General features: G+C 48.8%; 1 protein-coding gene across 5 annotated transcripts in view; it reads left to right on the forward strand.

Annotated features, from left to right (window-relative positions):
* The first annotated feature begins 6937 nt into the window (after nucleotides 1-6937).
* LOC140715200 (CREB3 regulatory factor-like) overlaps nucleotides 6938-17921 on the forward strand; it is a 95117-nt gene continuing 84133 nt past the window's right edge. For 3 of the 5 annotated variants that reach the window (XM_073027047.1, XM_073027046.1, XM_073027051.1), the window contains exon 1: nucleotides 6938-7050. The gene's annotated coding sequence lies outside the window, so the exon portion shown is untranslated. Of the gene's footprint in view, nucleotides 7051-8101; nucleotides 8140-17921 lie in introns of those variants that run through there. The other 2 variants (XM_073027048.1, XM_073027049.1) reach the window with 2 other exon arrangements.

The following is a 17921-nucleotide window of genomic DNA, read 5'->3' on the forward strand; positions in this document are numbered from 1 at the left end:
TGTAGGAGGGGTAGACTCCTTCCATTTAAGCAAGATTGCTCTCCTTGCTAAAAGAGAGGTAAAAACTAAAACCTGTACGTTAGGAGTATTTAAAGTTATATCTTCATTTGCAATAATACCATACAAGGCAGTAAGGGGATTTGGGTCAAATTGGACCCTAAAAAGTTGTGAGAAGGTATGGAATACTTCCTGCCAAAACTTTTCAATTTTAGGGCAAAACCAAAACATATGAATTAATGTTTAATTTACGTTTTTCTTGTGTGTGCTGTGCCTGTGATGCTGCTGGGAGTGCTTACGTGGATCTGTGCAGACAACAAACTCGACCTTGACTTTGACTTCAGTGGGTAACCCCATTGTTCTGATGCTGTCCTTCCCAGATCTGGATACCCCCACTTAGATCATAAGACGTAGGACTAGGATTGGACGATCCATCCCACCAGCTCGGCTTCACCATTCGATCATGGCTGATTTGTTTTCCCTCTCTCTCGGTCAAACGTTGTTCCTCTTGTAAAGAACAATGCGTCACTTGCCTTTCGAGTTGGAGCTGTGTCACAGGGAGTTCTCGAGAGCACGAGGAGATTGCCTCCAGGGAATCTGCTCATCTGGATGTCATGCTGGCGGCTAGACTGAGCAATATTACCATCCTCACTGAGCCGTGAACCGTGACACAGTTGGCAGATAAGATGCTGGTTGTCATGGTTTCACTTTGATCCAAGAGACCTTAAAATTGCCTTTTTTATGTCTCTGCTGAACAGCTTTCATCACCCACCTCCCTCTGTATGAAAAAGTTGCCCCTCAGATCCCCTTTAAATCTTTCACCTTAAACCTGTGCCCTTTAGTTTCCGACTGTGACGGTCTACCTTACCTACACCCCTCATGATTTTATGAGCATACAAGGTCACACCTCGGGTCCTTCTCCCCAGGAAAGACAGCCCCAGCCTGTCCAGGTTCACCAAATTCAGCCAGAAGAGAGATAAGATTGACTTTATTTGTCACATCTAATCATCGAAACATTGAAGCACGCTGTGAAATGCAACGGTTGCATCAACGACTAACACCGTCCGAGGGTTGTGCTGGAGGCAGCCATAACTTATTACTCCAACAAGAGAATATCTGCAGACGCTGGAAATCCAAAGCAAGGCTCAGGGAACGCCGGAGGAACTCAGCAGGCCAGGCAGCATCTACGGAAAAGGGTAAAACAGTCAACGTTCTTATTGCCCATATCTCTCTGGAATGTAGGGGGGAAGCAGAGGAAACCCAGGTGGTCACAGGGAGAAGGTACAAACTCCTTACGGACCACGGTGGGTCTGTGGGACACACCTGCCCTCCTGAATCCCTCACCTCAGGATTCCAGTTGCCAATCGCCCAGAACAGTTGCTGGGAGTTATCTCCACAACACACACTGGAAGGAATCTCAGGAGAAAAGTCACAGTTATAGACTATACCACAGAAACAGGCCCTTCAGCCCAGCTCATTCATACTGACCAAGATGTTTACCTGGGCTGGTCGCATTTGCCTGTATTTGGTCCACATCCAAGCCTCTAAACCTTTCCTTTCCATGTATCTACCTAAATGACTTTTAAATGTCGCGATGGTACCCACCTCTACCACTTTCTCTGGCAGCTTGTTCCACATGTGTGAAAATGGCGCCCCTCAGATCCCCTTTAAATTTTTCCCTTCTCACCTTAAACCTGTGGCCCCTAGTTTTAGACTGTCACTATCCTCCTTAGCCATGCCCCTCGTGATTTTATAAACCTCTACGGTCAGCCCTTGGCCTCCTTCGCTCCAGGGGAAACAGCCCCTGCCTGTGCAGTCTCCGATAACCTGAGCCCTCCAGTCCCCAGAAGTTCCCTGGGAATCTTTTCTGCACCCTCCCGAGCTCAGTGACAGCCTAGGCACAGCCCATTAGAACAACAGAAGGTAACTAAGCACGGTGCACTGGTGATGGAGCTTAGAAAGTTGTGACACGAGTGATAGGAGAACGCCAGCCCTGCCGTTCAAACGAATCGTAGATAATCCTTTAACTCAGGGGATCCCACCTGGGGTCCATGGACCCCTTGCTCAATGGCATTGACCCATGCCATAAAAAAGGCGGGGACCCCTGCTCTACCTCAGGTATCCAGGTATCTGTTCATCTCCTTCTTAAGTGTGATTGTCCTGTGGTGTTGGTGTCAATCGACAATGGATCATGTCACTCCCACCGTGAGTTGGCCAGTTCACTCAACTCCTATTTACCCGTCCCTCGGACAAGCCTCACGTTCTTCACCACCCTCTCTCGGTCACAGATCCACCCTTCATTTCCCTCCCTCCCTCTTCCCTTTCATTCCATCCCCACAGCCTCCCCGTTCTCAACATCTAAGGATTATTTCCCACCCTGACCTTTCCAACCCCGGCGAACGGCACTCATGGAAATGCTGGCTCTGTGCCTCTCCTCCCCGCCGCTTCCCAGACACTGCCTGCTCCACGCCCCAGTCCGCTTGCAGTGCTCAGCTCCAACGTCAACACGGAATATCAATCTCCAGGCCGTGTCGCTCAGGGATTAGTGCTAATATATTGTGTGCTGTCTGTGACTGTACGTACTGTGTTTTGCACCTCAGCCCCAGAGGAGCTCTGTTTTGTTTAGTTGTATACATGTATGTGGTTGAATAACAATTAAATTTGATTTTGAGCTTGAAGTTAAATGCAGGTCGGAGTGGAAAGTCCCTGCAGTGGGTGGATTCCTTTCTGAAGAGAGAATGTGCACATAGAATTGGCCCTGGGCCCAGCTGTTAACTCATTTTGGGCGTTCAGTGAGGCACCCGATGCTGATTTTTTCTGCATTATTACCCTGAGCCTGTGACCCAGGGCGGAGAGTGAAAAGCCACAATTACCCCCTAACGTTCTTTAACAGAGGGAAGGGTGCAGAGAGCAGCCAAAAGCTGCTAAACGTAACTGCAGATGGTCGCAGTCTTGAAAACAAATGAAATGTTCTTTTCATTGCTGCCATCAGGGAAGGGGTACAGGAGCCTGAAGGTGCACAGTCAGTGTTTTAGGAACAGCTTCTTCCCCTCCGCCACCAGATTTCTGAATGGCCCATGGACCCATCCATACTCACTGCCCATTGCCCCACTGGCACACTACCTCACTATTTTGCTCTCTTTATCCACTACTTATTTATTTTTAAATATATTTCACATTGTAACTTCTTATGTCCCGCACTGTGGTCGCGAAGCAATGAACTTCACATGTGCCAGTGTGATGATGAGCCTGATTCTGGAGTGCGCCACGTGTACTGAACGTTGTCCTCTATCGTAATCAGATTATTGGCACCATTCACGAACGTGAGCTCATTGGGACCTTTGGGACAAGGACAGGACATCTACATCATTGGGCTTTGACCTTGTTTGTTCTTCTGGTCCCAGTTGACCCTAAATAGGACCTGGCTTCATGAGGAGGGAGATTACAAATCCTGGGGCACGGACACTGACCTGGATCAGCTGTGATCTGGCCAGTCACAGGTCAGGCTTTTGCTTTGAGTTGAAGAGCCCTGGGGAGTGTTGTACAACAGAGGCACCTTACAGTATAACGTCATCATCCCCTGAAAGTGGCCATAAGACCTAGGAGCAGATTTAGGCCATTCAGCCCATCAAGTCTGCTCTAGCATTCGATCGTGGCTAATTTATTTGATCTTTCTGTGGCATCACAGGCAGACAAGAAGGTGAAGCAGGCTGGCCTTCCCAAGTCGGAGGGCTGGGAGGTGATAGTGTGGGTTATACAGGACACAGGCGAGGCAACACTTGAAGTACTGTGTTCGAGTTTGATCGCCCTGCTAAGGGAAAGATGTCACTAAATTGGAAAGACGGCGCCAGGACTTGTCAGACCGATTTCGAGGGAAAAGTTGAATTGTTACCTGGAGCATAGGAGACTGAGAGGTGCTCTTACAGAAGAGTATAAAAATCGTGAGGGGCAGAGAGAGGGCGAGTGTGCACTCAATCTTTTCCCCCAGAGATGGGAAATCAATAACTAGAGGGAATAGGTTGAAGGTGAGAGGGGACAGGTTTGATAGGAACTCGAGGCCAGTGTTTTCTACACAAGGGTTTATGTATGTGCAATGGCCTTCCAACAACATCTACATCGATAAGAAAGCTTTAGAAGGTTGGGGTGCCGCAGTAGTGTAGTGGTTTATGCAACAATTTTGCAGCTCGAGGCGTCAGAGTTTGGAGTTCCATTTTGGCGCCCTCTGTAGTTAAGTTTGCATGATTTTTCGTGACTGCGTGGGCTTCCTCTGGGTGCTCTGGTTTCCTCCCACAGTCCAAAGGCGCCCCGGTTGGCATGTTAATTGGTCATAATCATTTGTGCTGTGATTAGGCTAGGGTGATAGGTGGGCTGCCGGGTGGTGTGGCTCTTTGGGCTGGAAGCACCTGATCTGTGCAGTATCTCGAAATTAAAACGAAAGGTTACGTGTCAGATGGGACGAGCATCCGGGTTAGTTGACCAAAGGACGTATTTCTGTGCGGTATGACTCTGTGAGGGGGAGTTTCTTCAGCCACTGGTGGTGAAGCTGTGGAATTCATTGCCTTAGGCAGCTGTGGATACGAAGTCATTTGGAATATTTAAAATGGAGGTTGCTAGGTTCTTGATTAGTCAGGGCATCGAAAGTTACGGGGAGAAGGCAGAAGACTGTGGGTTGAGAGGGATAGTAAATCAGCCATGAGGGAATGGCGGAGCAGATTCAACGGGCCAAATGACCCGAATTCCGCTCTTATGTCTTAAGGTCTTAGAGAGTTTGTATGTTCTCTCCATGACCACTCGGGTTTGCTCCAGTTTCTTCCCATGTGCGGGTTAGTGCCAGTGAGTTGTGGGCGTGCGATGCACCATCAATCACTCTCGGAGACGTGAGGCGAGATATAGGCTTTTATTGGCTGGAAGAAAGAACAAGCAGCAATTGACCACCACACTACATCCTGGAGACTGAGGCCGGGACTCAGGCTCCAACCGCCTTTATACCGGGGTCAGTGGGAGGAGCCACGGTCAGTGGGAGGGGCCACAGGAGCAGTCAGCGGGGGGGGGGGTCTGTGGGAGGAGCCACAGGAGCAGTCAGCGGGGGGGGGGGGTCTGTGGGAGGGGCCACAGGAGCAGTCAGCGGGGGGGGGGGGGGGGGGATGTCCAGACAGGTATATGTCGTTCACCACAGCGTGCCACGTCGGGGGCAGAACTTACCAGCTGCCCCCAGCACGTCCTCGGACTGTGTGGAACACTGACGCCAATGATGCATCTCACTGTCCGCCTCAACGTACGTTGTAACGACGAAAGCTAACTTCTCCTCCGTCCCTCTTTACTTGCCCTTCTCGGTCAGGGGATTGAGTGCAAGGGTCAGGAGGTCATGAAACTCCAGTTACATCACAACTGGATTGCTGCATGCTGTTCTGGCTGCCCCATTACAGGACGGACGTGGAGGCTGCGGAGAGGGTACAGAAGAGGGTCACCAGGGTGCTGCCTGGTCTAGAGACCATGATCTATAAGGAGAGGCTGGACAATTTTTAATTGCTTTCTCTGGAGCATCAGAGGCTGATAAAAGTTTATAGAATTTCGGGAGACAAGGTAGATTTCCTCCCAGGGTAGGAATATTAATTACCAGAGGGCAAAGTACTAAGGTGAGAAGGGATAAAATAGGGCAAAAGAGAGCAAAGCAGTGAGGTAAAAGTTGGCAGATGCTGGAAATCCAAAGCAACACACATAAAACGCTGGAGGAACTCAGCAGGTCGGGCAGCATCTATAGAAAGGAATAAACAGTCGACGTTTCGGGCCAAGCCCCTTCTTCAGGGCTGTGAGATGGTGTTTATGGACTATTCAGAGATCTGATGGCAGAGGGGCCGAAACTCTCCCTAAAACATTGAGTGTGCGTGTTCCGGCTCCTGTTCCTCCTCCCTGACGGTAGTAATGAGAACAGGACACGTCCCGGGTGGTGAGGGTTCTTGCTGATTAATAGTTTAAATTTACTTGTACAGGGGCCGTCGCCTATTTCGTAGTCCCTTGTCAGCCATTGCCTCGGCCCCACTCTTTCCCCAGAACCCTGTCAATGATTTCCCTCCCCTGTCTGTCTGTTTCACCACTTGCAGTCAGCTCTGGGCCATAGATATCTCTTGTACTGGAAGTATTCTTCCTCAAATACCCCCTCCCTATCACGTTATATCTGCATCAGACTCCCGCAGATCCTGAAACTGCTCGCCCCAATCTCCCCCGACCCAGTGAAAACACAGTTCAAGGTTCAAAGTTCATACGCGATTCATTTTCTTCTACTTAACAGGAAAAGGGGACAAACTGTGCAAATTATAAACCGAAAACAGGAGTTGTAAAAAGTCCTTGGAAGTGAGTCAGTAGGTTGTGGAATCAGTTCAAGAGTTGAGATGAGTGAAGTTATCCACGCCCGATGGTTGGAGGGTAATAACTGTTCCTGAACCTGGTGGGGTGGGACTTGGGGTTCCCGTACCTCCTGCCTAATGGTAGTAGCGGGAAGAGATGGCACGGTTTTCCCTGGATAAATCTCTCCCCGACCCTCACACGTGGGGGCAAAACAGAGCCCGATAATATTGTGCGCAATTTCCCGGGCTCCCAAAACTCGCCCTGCCCCCGCCACCCAGGGGCACAGCGTTCTCGCTCACTTCTGTGCACTTTGGACCGGTTCGGTGTAACAAACTGAGATCCCTCCTCTCCCCTTCCGCTGTTCCTGCAAATCCGTTTGCTGTTGTTGAAGGGGTATTGCAGATGCTGAAATTGGGGAGGGGGGGGATCATTTATTTTGCGTCCTGCGAGCTGCCTACCCCTGAAGGCATTGCAGACCGCCGCCGTGGGACAGACAGGCATCGCCGCTTTAATTCCGCGACTGACAAGGGAGCATGTGACAGGGGAATGGAGGGGGTGGGGAGGGTTCGAGCAGCCGGTCATATGATCAGCTACACGGAATCAAAACAAACCGAGCAGCTGAAGTGGGGCAGGAGCTGACGGGCGGAGAGCAGGAGGGCGGCTGTGCTTCTCAGGTAACGGCGAGTTCCCCCTCGCACCTGCGGAAAAGTAAGTTCACCTTGTTGCCTCGTCCCGGCCGTGCCGTTGTTACAGTCGCCGTGACAGTGTTGTAGCCCCGTCCGCCTGCCGTCTGGCCCTCATTTGCTTCGTGATTTGAGGGGGTGCGGAAGGGAGGGGAGGGGAGGATGATTTCTGATCACATTGCTGACTTCCTACCCACCACCCATTAGCCGACTTCACCCTCCCCGGAGGGTCCGGGCTCGGGGGCGCCTTCGTTTCCCGTTCAGCTGCCGGGAACTCTGCACCGGCTGCTCTCCCTCTGTAATGTTTTATTTTCCCAAACTCTGTGGATTGGGAGGAAGGCGGTCGCTGATTTGTGTGTGCGTGTGTGCTCCAGAGGGTGGACAGGGTCCCGGACGGATGGAGTGGCCGCGAGTTGAATTCTCACCAACTCCGGGTTCGGGCTGCTAGCGGGGCGGAAATTGGCTACGAGGGTGCCGGAGCAGAGGGCCAGCTCCCTCGGAGTCCTTTTAAAGCTGGGGAGGCTGGACTCCTCGAGTGCCCTTTGCAGACCGGACAACTACGGTTCCCGAACACAGGGCCACCTCTCTCTGAAAGCCCAAAGCCTGATCCGTCTACCCCGCCCCTTCATTCCACCCCACCCAAGGTGAACTCTTAGTAATAAAATATTCCCGAGTTTGCCTGTCAGGAGTTAAAAGTTTCGGTGCGGAGAGTTAACTTCGCGCCTTGTTTTCTTTGAGGCCCAGCCATTGGCACCCTCTCTGACCCCTGCTCGGAGGGGCCGATTTTTTAAATACTCTGCGCGGAACTCCACCTCCTGGCACTGGCCCAACCCCGTGGGGATTTCCCCCGCTTGTACATGGCTTCAAGTGGACGCAAACGCAATACTTTCTCTATTGTAAATTGCGGTGGATTGGTTTGTCCCTCCCCTGTCATTGAACAGAGAGTTTAAAAAGCGACACCCGTCATTGAGGACCCCACCAGCATCCAGAACGTGCCCTCTTCTCGTTGCTACCACCGGGGAGGAGGTACAGGAGCTTGAAGACGCGCACTCAGTGTTGTAGAAACAGCTTCTTCCCTTCCGCCGTCAGATTTCTGAATGGACAGCGAACCCACGTACACTGCCTCACTACTTTTCATGTTTCAGGTTTTTGCTCTTTTTGCACTTCTAAATTTATTTTAAAACATATTCCTAATTGTAATTTATAGTTTTATTATGTGCTGCTGCAAAACAAATTTCATGACATGTGCCACTGACACGAAACTTGATTCTGATTGGATTCAGTTCAGGGCCTTTGCCCCGGGATATTGTGCAGACATGTTAACCTACCCTAGGATCAATCTAACCCTTCCCTCCTACACAGCCCTCCAGTTTTTCTATCGTCCATCTGCCTATCTAAATGTTTCTGAAATGTATCTGCCTCTACCCTCACCCCAGCATTGATTCCCACACACCCACCACTGTGCATTTAAAAAAAAACTTACCTCACAGGTACGGTCCAGCACCCTGCAATCACTTTAAAATTACGCCCCCTTGTAGTAGCCATATCTTCCCCGGGAGGAGAGTCACTGCCTATCCACTCTACCTCTGAGAGTTCCAGCTCTCCAAAGAGAAAAGCCCCAGCTCGTGTAACCTATCCTGATCGAACATGCTCTCTAATCCAGGCAGCATCCTGGTAAATCTCCCCTGCACCCTCTCCACATCACTCCCATAAGGAGGTGACCAGAATTGAACACACTATTCCGTGTCTTCCAAGCATAGTCAGTCTACGGTCTCCTTTTGTGCCACGATGAGGCCACCTCAGGGTGGAGGAGCAACGCCTTATACAGGGTAGTCTCCAACCGGATGGCAGGAATATCGTTTCTCCTCCCAGTTTAAAAAAAAAAATCCCCTCCACTCTCCCCTCTATTCCCTACTCTGGCCTTTTACCTCTTTGACACCTCCCCCAGGTCCACCCCTCCTCCTCCCCTTTCTCCCATGGTCCATTCTCCTCTCCTATCAGATTCTTCCTCTCCAGTCCTTCACCTTTTCTCCTTCCAGCTATATCCACCACCCTGCCCCCCCCCCCCCCAGTCCACCTCTTTATTCAGGTGTCTTCCCCTCTTCCTGAAGAAGGATCTCGGCCTGAAACGTCGACTGTTTATTCATTTGCATAGATGCTTCCTGACCTGCTGAGTTCCTCCGGTGTTTTGTTCAAGACGGTTCAATGTCACACTATAATTCTCTATATATCATGGGATTCTGTGGAGGAGGGAGGAGTGGTGTGGCCTTTCCGAGACAGACATCAGTCACTTTTGCTCTTTTTATTGTTTTTCTAACAAACCTGTTCAAATCCGAACTCCTTTCCTGGTGGATACCAGACTAATCAAAATCAAGTTTATTATCACTGACATGTATTGTGAAGTGTTTTAAAGCAGCGGTACAGTGCACAACATTAAAAACTATAAATAAGAAACACAAAAAATGAATCCTGTTAGTAGGAGGAAAGAGGAATGGTGTAGAGGGCTAGTGTATGTGGGCTCATTGTCCATTCCGAAAGGTGAAGCTGTTTGGAAAATGTTCCTCCTCTCGGATGATAGCAATGAGAAAAGGGCATGTCCTGGGCGATGGGAGTTCTTAATGATGGATACTGTCTGAAGTTAGAAGAAATGGATCTGAGGTTGGAGGAGATTGTGGGGTTCGCAGTCAGAGGGTAAAGGGAAATGAGGAGAATGTTCCCCCCTCCTGGATTTGTTAGAATCTCTCCCAGAGATAAAACAAGTCACTCAGCAATCCAAGCACACACGGTGCCGGGATATCCAGCAGGTTAGCCAGCAGCGGTGGAGGGGGAATACACAGTCAACGTTTCAGCCAAGACCCTTCGTCAGGAACGTCAACTGGTTGTACCTTTCTAATGATGCTGCCTGACTTGCTGAGTTCCAGCAGCATCTTGTGTGTCGATACCTGCAGAACCTTTTGTGTTTATTCTCAGAATATCTTGAAGGGGGATGGAGGGTGACAATAGAGGTGTACAAGGTGATGAAGAATGGGCAGTCAGACTTGTTGTCAAACAGATATGTGGGGACATAATTCTGAGGTATTTGGGGGAATGTATGCTGGGTTTATTGCACAGAGTAGTGGGTGTGTGGAATTTGCTGTGGGGGTGGTGATAGAAGTAGAGACATTAGGGGCGTTTATAAGCCTTTTAGATAGGCATATGGATGAGAGAAGAAATGGAGTCTCTTTAGGAGGGAGAGGTTAGATTGGTCTTGGAGTAGGTTTAAAAAGTTGGCACAAAATGATGGGCAGAAGGGCCTGTACTGTGCTGTGGTGTTGTGTTTACCGTAGAATTAAATGCACTCCAGGAGTTGGGTATTGTTTTTGGAGCTGGATGTATCCAGTGAGAGAGTGGGAAGAAGGGAATTGTTGTGAATGGCAGTGACTTGCTCCTCCTCTCTGCCTGGGGATTTGTTTCCAGGAATCTCACAGGATGTTGGAAAGTCCCTCTACCAAGATACACTTGTTGTGCCTCCGAGTTCTGGTCATGGGCTGCTGCTGATGCCAAGGTTTCCTTAGATTTAAAAGCTTAACTATCTATGCAGTAGTTGGTAAAATGCAGGGGCAGGGGGTGGGGGCATCCCGAACGGGAGGAGTGGTGTTGGGGTGAAAGAAGGAAATGCCTCTGATCGTGGCAGAAGATGGCATGCTGTGTTGGGGATGGGAACAGCATTAAATTATTTACAGAACATGAGAGGGAACATCCTCAATTTAAGAGTGTGGAGCGAGCTGCCGGCAGAAGTGGTGGGTGCAGGTTCAATTGCAATGTTTTTAGGAGAAGTTTGGATAGGTACATGAATGGGAGGGGTAAGGAGGGCTGTGATCCAGGTTCAGGTAGGTGGGAGTAGTCAAAATAATAGTTTGGCACATATTAGATGGGCTGAAGGGCCTGTTTCTCTACTGTAGTGCTCTCTGAATCTATTCAAACTTGAGCTGATTTTCTCGGTAGAATATGAAAGGAGGATGGCCAAACAACAAATTTCACGACACGTCAGCGATGATAAACTTGATTCCAATTCTCTCACAGTAAACCAAATCAGTGCCAGACAGTGGGAATCCTGGAGACCCGGGGGGAGAGGGTTTGAGATCGCAATGCAGAAAGCAAGTTTGGGAGTAATGGGAGCAGACAGGACTGTGGCCACGGGGGTGAATGTGATCCCGCTGGGTGGTGGAGGAGGTAGGGAAAAGGTGTTGAACTGCCTGGAGAAAAATGGGTCAAGTCGGGTAATCGGGAAGAGGGTGGGATTGTGGGAAGTGACAGCGAGTGGGAAAGGATTGGAAAGTGGGAGAGGTGTAGGAAGGTGCAGATTGGTGACCATCTCCACCATGGTGGTCCTTGCGGGGGTCAGGCGAAGCCGATGAACCTGCTGCAGGTGGGAAGACATTTTTACTCTTGTAAGTAGTGGCATAAGTTGGGGGGGGGGCGGGGGTGAGCAGTAGAAGGAGAGGGTTGCAGTCTGGGTTGGTGAAGATACCACCCTCATTAGGGTACTAATGCAGAATCAGAACCAGATTCAATATCACTGGCATATTCCGTGAAATATGTTGTTTTGTGTCAACAGTACACTGCAATGCATAATTTTTTAAAAACTGAGTTACAATAAAAAATGTGTGGCGTAGTGGCATCAGCACTGGACTTCGGGGCAAGACGTCCCGAGTTCGAATCCAGCCGGCTCCCGTTAAGAGCCGGTGATCTCTTTTTAAAAAAAAAACAACTCACCTCGCAGAAGGCAATGGCAAACCACTGCTGTAATTTGTCTAGTGTGCGATTCCCAGTACTTTCAGAGATCTGATGGCAGTGGTGGGGGGGGGAAGAAGCTGTTCCTAAAACATTGAGTGTATTCCTCCTTCTCCTATACCTCCTCCATGATGGTAGCAATGAGAAGGGGACACGTCCTGGGTGTTTGGGGGAATCGTTAAAGCTATATGCCACCTTCTTGAGGCGTTGTCTTTTCAAGATGTCCACGTTGCTGGAGAGGCTAGTGCCCATGTTGGAGCTGGCTGAGTTTACAGCCCTCTGCAGCTTTTTCCAATCCTCCTTACCACACGGTGATGCATCCAGTTGGAATCCCCTCCATGGTACACCTGTAACAATTTGCAGAAGTCTTTGGCAGAACAAGACCTCTCAAATCCTGATGAAACAGAGCCAGTGTTGGTGAGGGTGTCTATGGGTGTGCTTGTCCAGCCATGGCTTCAGAGGGGAATGGGAATGAGGTTTATTATCATTGCCCTATCATAGCCGCACATCTCACCACATTTTCGTTTTCCTATAAGATCTCACTCTCTAATCACCACCCCCACCTCATTTCACAGCGTTTGCTAATTTCCATTCCCTGTGTTCCATTAAAAACGAGAGCAGAATGCAGAGTATTGTGTTACAGAGAGGCGAGAAAGTGAAAGGGAAACGGCGAGGCAGACTGGCAGATCATGATTTCGCTTTTCGATGACTGTCCTTGAACCTGCGATGGTCTATGATTACAGGCTTCTGTATCTTCTGTCTGATGGGCGGGGGTGGAGGAGAGAATAGCTGGCATGAAGGTAGTCCTTGATTATGTTGGCTGTTTTCCTGAGGCAGTGGGAAGTGTCGATGGCCCTTGGAGGGGAGGCTAGTTTCTTTGATGTGCTGAGCCGTGTCCAGAGTTCTCTGCAATTTCCTGTGCTCTTGGGCAGAGCAGATGCCAGACTGAGCCGGGCTGTATCTGACTTGTGTGGGTTACTGTTTGATGTCTCTGGACCTGCGCTCACTGGAGTTTAGCAGAATGAGAGGGGATCTCTTTCAAACCTACTGAATACTGAAAGACTTAGCGGATGAGAAGAGGATGTTTCTTATAGTGGAAGAGTTTAGGACCAGAGGCACAGCCTCAGAACAGATGGGTGTCCCTGTAGAATAGCTAAGGAGGAATTTCTTGAGCCAGAGGATGGTGAATTGACAGAATTCATTGTTACAGATGGCCGTGGAGGCCAAAATATATTTAAAGCTGAGATTGATAAGTCCTTGATTAGTCATGACATCAAAGGTTACGGGGAGAAGGCAGGAAAGTGGGGATTGTAAGGGAACATAAATCAGCCATGAAGGAGCAGACTCTATGAGCTGAATGGCTTCCTACTGCCCCTATATCTTTGGGACGCTCCCTCTGTATTTGTCTTCATACCCCTTTCTTGTCTTGCTCCCTCCCTTGACCACCTCCAGCCTCGGGTATAGGCAAGTTTCTGGGCTCTCGTCCACCCCTAAATATTTGTACTGCTTCCACCCCTGGGGCAACTGGCCTGACGTCGTCAGTGGTCAGCTTGTGTAGAACTTTGCTCCAAGAGAGAGTCGGTGAGGTGCCTGGAGTACCCACATTGACGGTGTTGGGTGAAAGTCATGTGGTAGGGAGCTGAGGGAAGAGTAACAAGTGACCAGGAGCAGGCATCAGCTGAACCAGTGGTACCTCATGGTCGCGTCCAGAGTGAAGAAAGCCAGAAATGTTTGAAAGAACATCTTGGACAATATAAATTAAAATGGAAGCTGTTGGAAGCCATAAATGCAAGGGATTCTGGAAACCTTGAGTGTGTGTGTGTGTCTCTCTCTCTCCTCTCTCTCCCCTCTCTCCCCTCTCTCCCCTCTCTCCCCTCTCTCCCCTCTCTCCCCTCTCTCCCCTCTCTCCCCTCTCTCCCCTCTCTCCCCTCTCTCCCCTCTCTCCCCTCTCTCCCCTCTCTCCCCTCTCTCCCCTCTCTCCCCTCTCTCCCCTCTCTCCCCCGCATCTATGGAGGGGAATAAACGGCCGATGTTTTGAGCTGAGGCCCTTCATCAGGACTGGAAAGGAAGGGGGCAGAAGCGGGGAAATGGCTAGGAAGTCTGGTGACATCCGAGAGAAGAACAAAGTCAACGTGGATATAATAAAGGGTCTTCTGCTTGAACATTAACTCATAGATCATAGAACAGTACGGCAATGTCGTGCTGATCTTGATGTCAATTTATACTAAATGTCCTCGTGTACATCACCCATTCCCTCCATATTCATGTGTCTATCTAAAATACTGTGAAGCTCCACCGTAAACACGAGAGATTCTGCAGAGGCTGGAAATCATGCAAATGCAGGAGGGACTCAGCAGGTCCATCAGCATCTATAGAGGAGAATAAATGGTTGCTGTTTCAGGCTGAGACCCTTGGCTTGCTTCCAGTATTGCTGTGTACCAATCTAGGTACCTACCGCTGTGTTTACTTCAGAATTTTTTTTTAAAACTTGTCCCTCTCGCTACCTTTAAACTTCCCCGTCTGACCTTAGAGATGTGTCCTCTGGTGTGTGACATTTCTACCCTGCAGAAAGGATTCCGACTGTCTGTATGCCTCTCATAATGTGAACAAGAACACTGTGTCGGGTTTCCCCTCCGCTTCCAACGCTCCAGAGAGAACAACCCAAGTCTGTCGAGCCGTTCCCTGTAGCACGTAGCCCCGAGTCCCTACAGCATCCTGGTAAATCTCTTCTGTTTGCTCTCCATGCCTCAGGGTCTCTGTCTGGAGTCAGAAAGTTACACTCCCACTCTCCAGGACGTGGGCAGTGTCCCGAAAGTGACACCCCCACCGCAGAGCGCCCATAGGGAAGGGGGTGTGGTGCAATCTACTGGTGGGAGGGGAAGAGTTAAACTGATATCCCATCTGAGATAGAACCTAGTAAAGTATTTGTCAGGCCATTCGGCCCACAATGTTGTGCTGACCTTGATGCCAATTTATACTAAACATCCTCCTCTGTATCATTCAGATCCCTCTATTCCCTTCATATTCACGGCTCTGTTTACAACCCTCTTAAACCTCACCAAACTGCTGCTATTCCTGTAATCCTTGGATTCTGAAATGGGGTGACCAAAATGGAATGCAGTACTCCAAGTGCACGCTGTCTGCCCTCCACGTATGCTGACTGACCTGCGGAATATTTGCTGCTTTGATTTCAGATTTTCAGCAACTGCAGTTTTTTTTTTAAAAAAATTTGAATTCACTTTAATTTTCAAGATAATGTTCACATTGCATGTGCTATGGTGTGAATTTACTGTCCGAGCGTACCAGCCGTTAGCATAGGGCAAGCTGCTGCGGGAGAGTGGTGTTGTAATGGTATGATAATAATGCTGGTGGTTCTGTTGGTCCTGGGGAAATCTTCTCTGCTCTTCAAAATAACCCACTGCATCCACTTTGGAAGCAGACTTCGAAAAATCTTTGCCCCAGGGTGGAAATGTCATGTGTTTTCAAGGGTTAGAGGGGGGTATTTTAAAGGTGGCATGAGGGGCAAGTTGTGCTTTTTTTTTTAAGTGCAGGAAGTGTTGGCTACCAGGAACGGATTGCTGTGAAAATTGCAGTTTCGAGGAGTTAAAAGATTATCAGGCTTACTGGAATAGTAGGAGTTTGGTAAAGTTTAAGAGGCTTTTAAGCAGATCCACGAATATGAAGGCAATGGAGCGACCTGGAGGAGGATGTTTAGTGTAAATTGGCATCAAGGTCAGCACAACATTGCGGGCCGAATGGCCTGTCCAGTGCTGTACTATGTTCTGTTTCAGATGGGATATCAGTTTAACGTCTGCCCGCCCTGGTAACACTGCAGAATTCCTTTGGGCGCTGCGCCCATGTCCGGGAGAGTGGGGGGTCTACCCAGCTGACTCCCGTATAGGAATGGGAGGGGAAATGTGAAAGAGAAACTCTGTGAGCTCTCATGATAAGAGCCGGCTTGCACTGACACTGGAAAATGAAACTGAACTGATACGAGTTCCCGGAGAACAAATGCACCATATTGTTAGATGTGGGAGTGTTTAATTTCCTCTCTGTCTGACCTTGTGTCCTCTCCCAGTCTGTGCAGTGCAGCTGTGCTCCAGCCTGTGTTATTTGTCCAGTTCAATGCGCACTCTTCCAATCCCCAGCCATCACAAACACCTCAGCGGCCAGGGGATGTGTCTAAATTGCACGGAGAACGGGAAGGAGGAATTTAATCTGCTGGTCGAGAGGAGTGCCTTTTCTTTCCAGAATCGAGAACCCGGCAGTGATTTCAGTATTTCCTCAGCCAGTGTTTATAATTTTAATTTTGTTCAATGGATCCTCAGCTCCATTCTGGAGTGTTTACATGGAAGTCGTTTAGAGACGGATCCTTATTCACAAAGAAGAACGCTGATGCTTTAAACATTGTAAATCAGTGGGCTGATGAGTAATGTCACCTACATTTAGTTTATTCAAATTCATATTGGCATTTATTCCTCATGATCTTTTCAAAGAGTCTCTAATAGAATTTCACACTGAAGTTTATACAGATAATCTTCCGGGAAGACTGCAAATTAAAAAAAAAATACTGCAGAAAACTGGAAATCTTGAAAATTAAAAAAAAATGCTGGAAATACTCAGCAAACCACGCAGCATCCATGGGGGGGGGGGGGGGGAGAGATCCACCTTCCTGCAGAATAAAGGGAGCCGTTTCTGATTGGCTGCCGGTGGCTAGTGGTGTTCCACAGGGATCGGTGTTGGGAGCGGTTCTTTCTACGTTGTGCATCAATTATTTCGACGATGGAGTTGACGGCTTTGTGGCTGTTTGTGGACGCTGTGAAGATGGGCGGAGGGACAGGTAGTTTTACGGAAGCAGGGAAGCTACAGAAGGACCTGGACACACTAGGAGAGTGGGCAAAGAAGCGGCAAATGGAATGCATTGTGGCCTTGCACTTTGTAGGGGAAATAAAATTGTACTCTATTTTCTAAACAGGGAATGAATTCAAATAATCTGAGGTGCAAAGGGACTTGGGAGTCCTTGTGCAGGATTCCCTAAAAGTTAATTTGCAAGTTGAATTTGTGGTGAGGAAGGCAAATGCAATGTTAAACATTCATTTCAAGAGGGCTAAGAATATAAAGGCAAGGATTGAGTGTTGAGGCTTAAAACGCACTGGTGAGACCTCACTCGGAGTCCTGTGAGCAGTTCAGGGCCTCTTATCTTAGAAAGGACATGCTAACATTGGAGAGGGTTCAGAGAAGGTTCACAGGAATGATTCCAGGATTGAAAGGCTTGCCATATGAGGAGTGTTTGATGGCTCTGGGCCAGTATTCACTGGAATTTAGAAGAATGAAGGGGATCTCATTGAGATCTGTCAAATTTTGAAAGACCTAGAAAGAGTGGGAAGGATATTTCCTGTAGTGGGGGAGTCTAGGACCGAACAAGGTATCCTCTGAATGGGGGGGGGGGTCCTTTTAGAATGGAGATGAGGGGAAATTTCTTTAGCTAGAGGTTGGTGAATCTGTGGAGTCTGTTGCTACGGGTGACTCTGGAGGCCACGTCATTAAGGTGGAGGTTGACAGGTTCTTGATAAGTCATGGTGTGGAAGGTTTACAGGGAGCAGACAGGAGAATGGGGTTGAGAGGGAAATGGATCAGCCATGATCAAATGGTGGAGCAGTTACGATGGGCCAAATGGCCTAATGCTCCAGTATCTTGTTTGTATTTCCTGTTTTGGGGCTTGGTGGGGAGAAACATCCCTAAATGTCTGCCTCTACGACCACCCCTGGCAGTATGTTCCAGCCACCCACCACTGTGTTTTTTTAAAAAACTACCTCTGACGTCCCTCCATACTTCCCTCCAATTACTTATATTTTAAAAAAATGCCCCTTTCCTCATAAAATTATGTCATCAATACCAGCCATTCAAAGTTCAGTCAGAAGTTTTTTGAGGGGTTTAGATGGGAAGTTTGATGAGGAAAAGAAAACTCTTTATGTAATACTAATCTCTATGCAAATTTGGACAAAGTGAGCGATGTGGTCTGGGAGAGACATAAATATTTTAATAAATCAGTGAGTGAACTGTGGAATATCGATGCCTGGATAAGTCTGAAATAACATGCAGCCTTTTAAATTCCTACATTCC

Source organism: Hemitrygon akajei, chromosome 23 (genome assembly GCF_048418815.1).
Source record: "Hemitrygon akajei chromosome 23, sHemAka1.3, whole genome shotgun sequence".
Lineage (NCBI taxonomy): Eukaryota > Metazoa > Chordata > Chondrichthyes > Myliobatiformes > Dasyatidae > Hemitrygon > Hemitrygon akajei.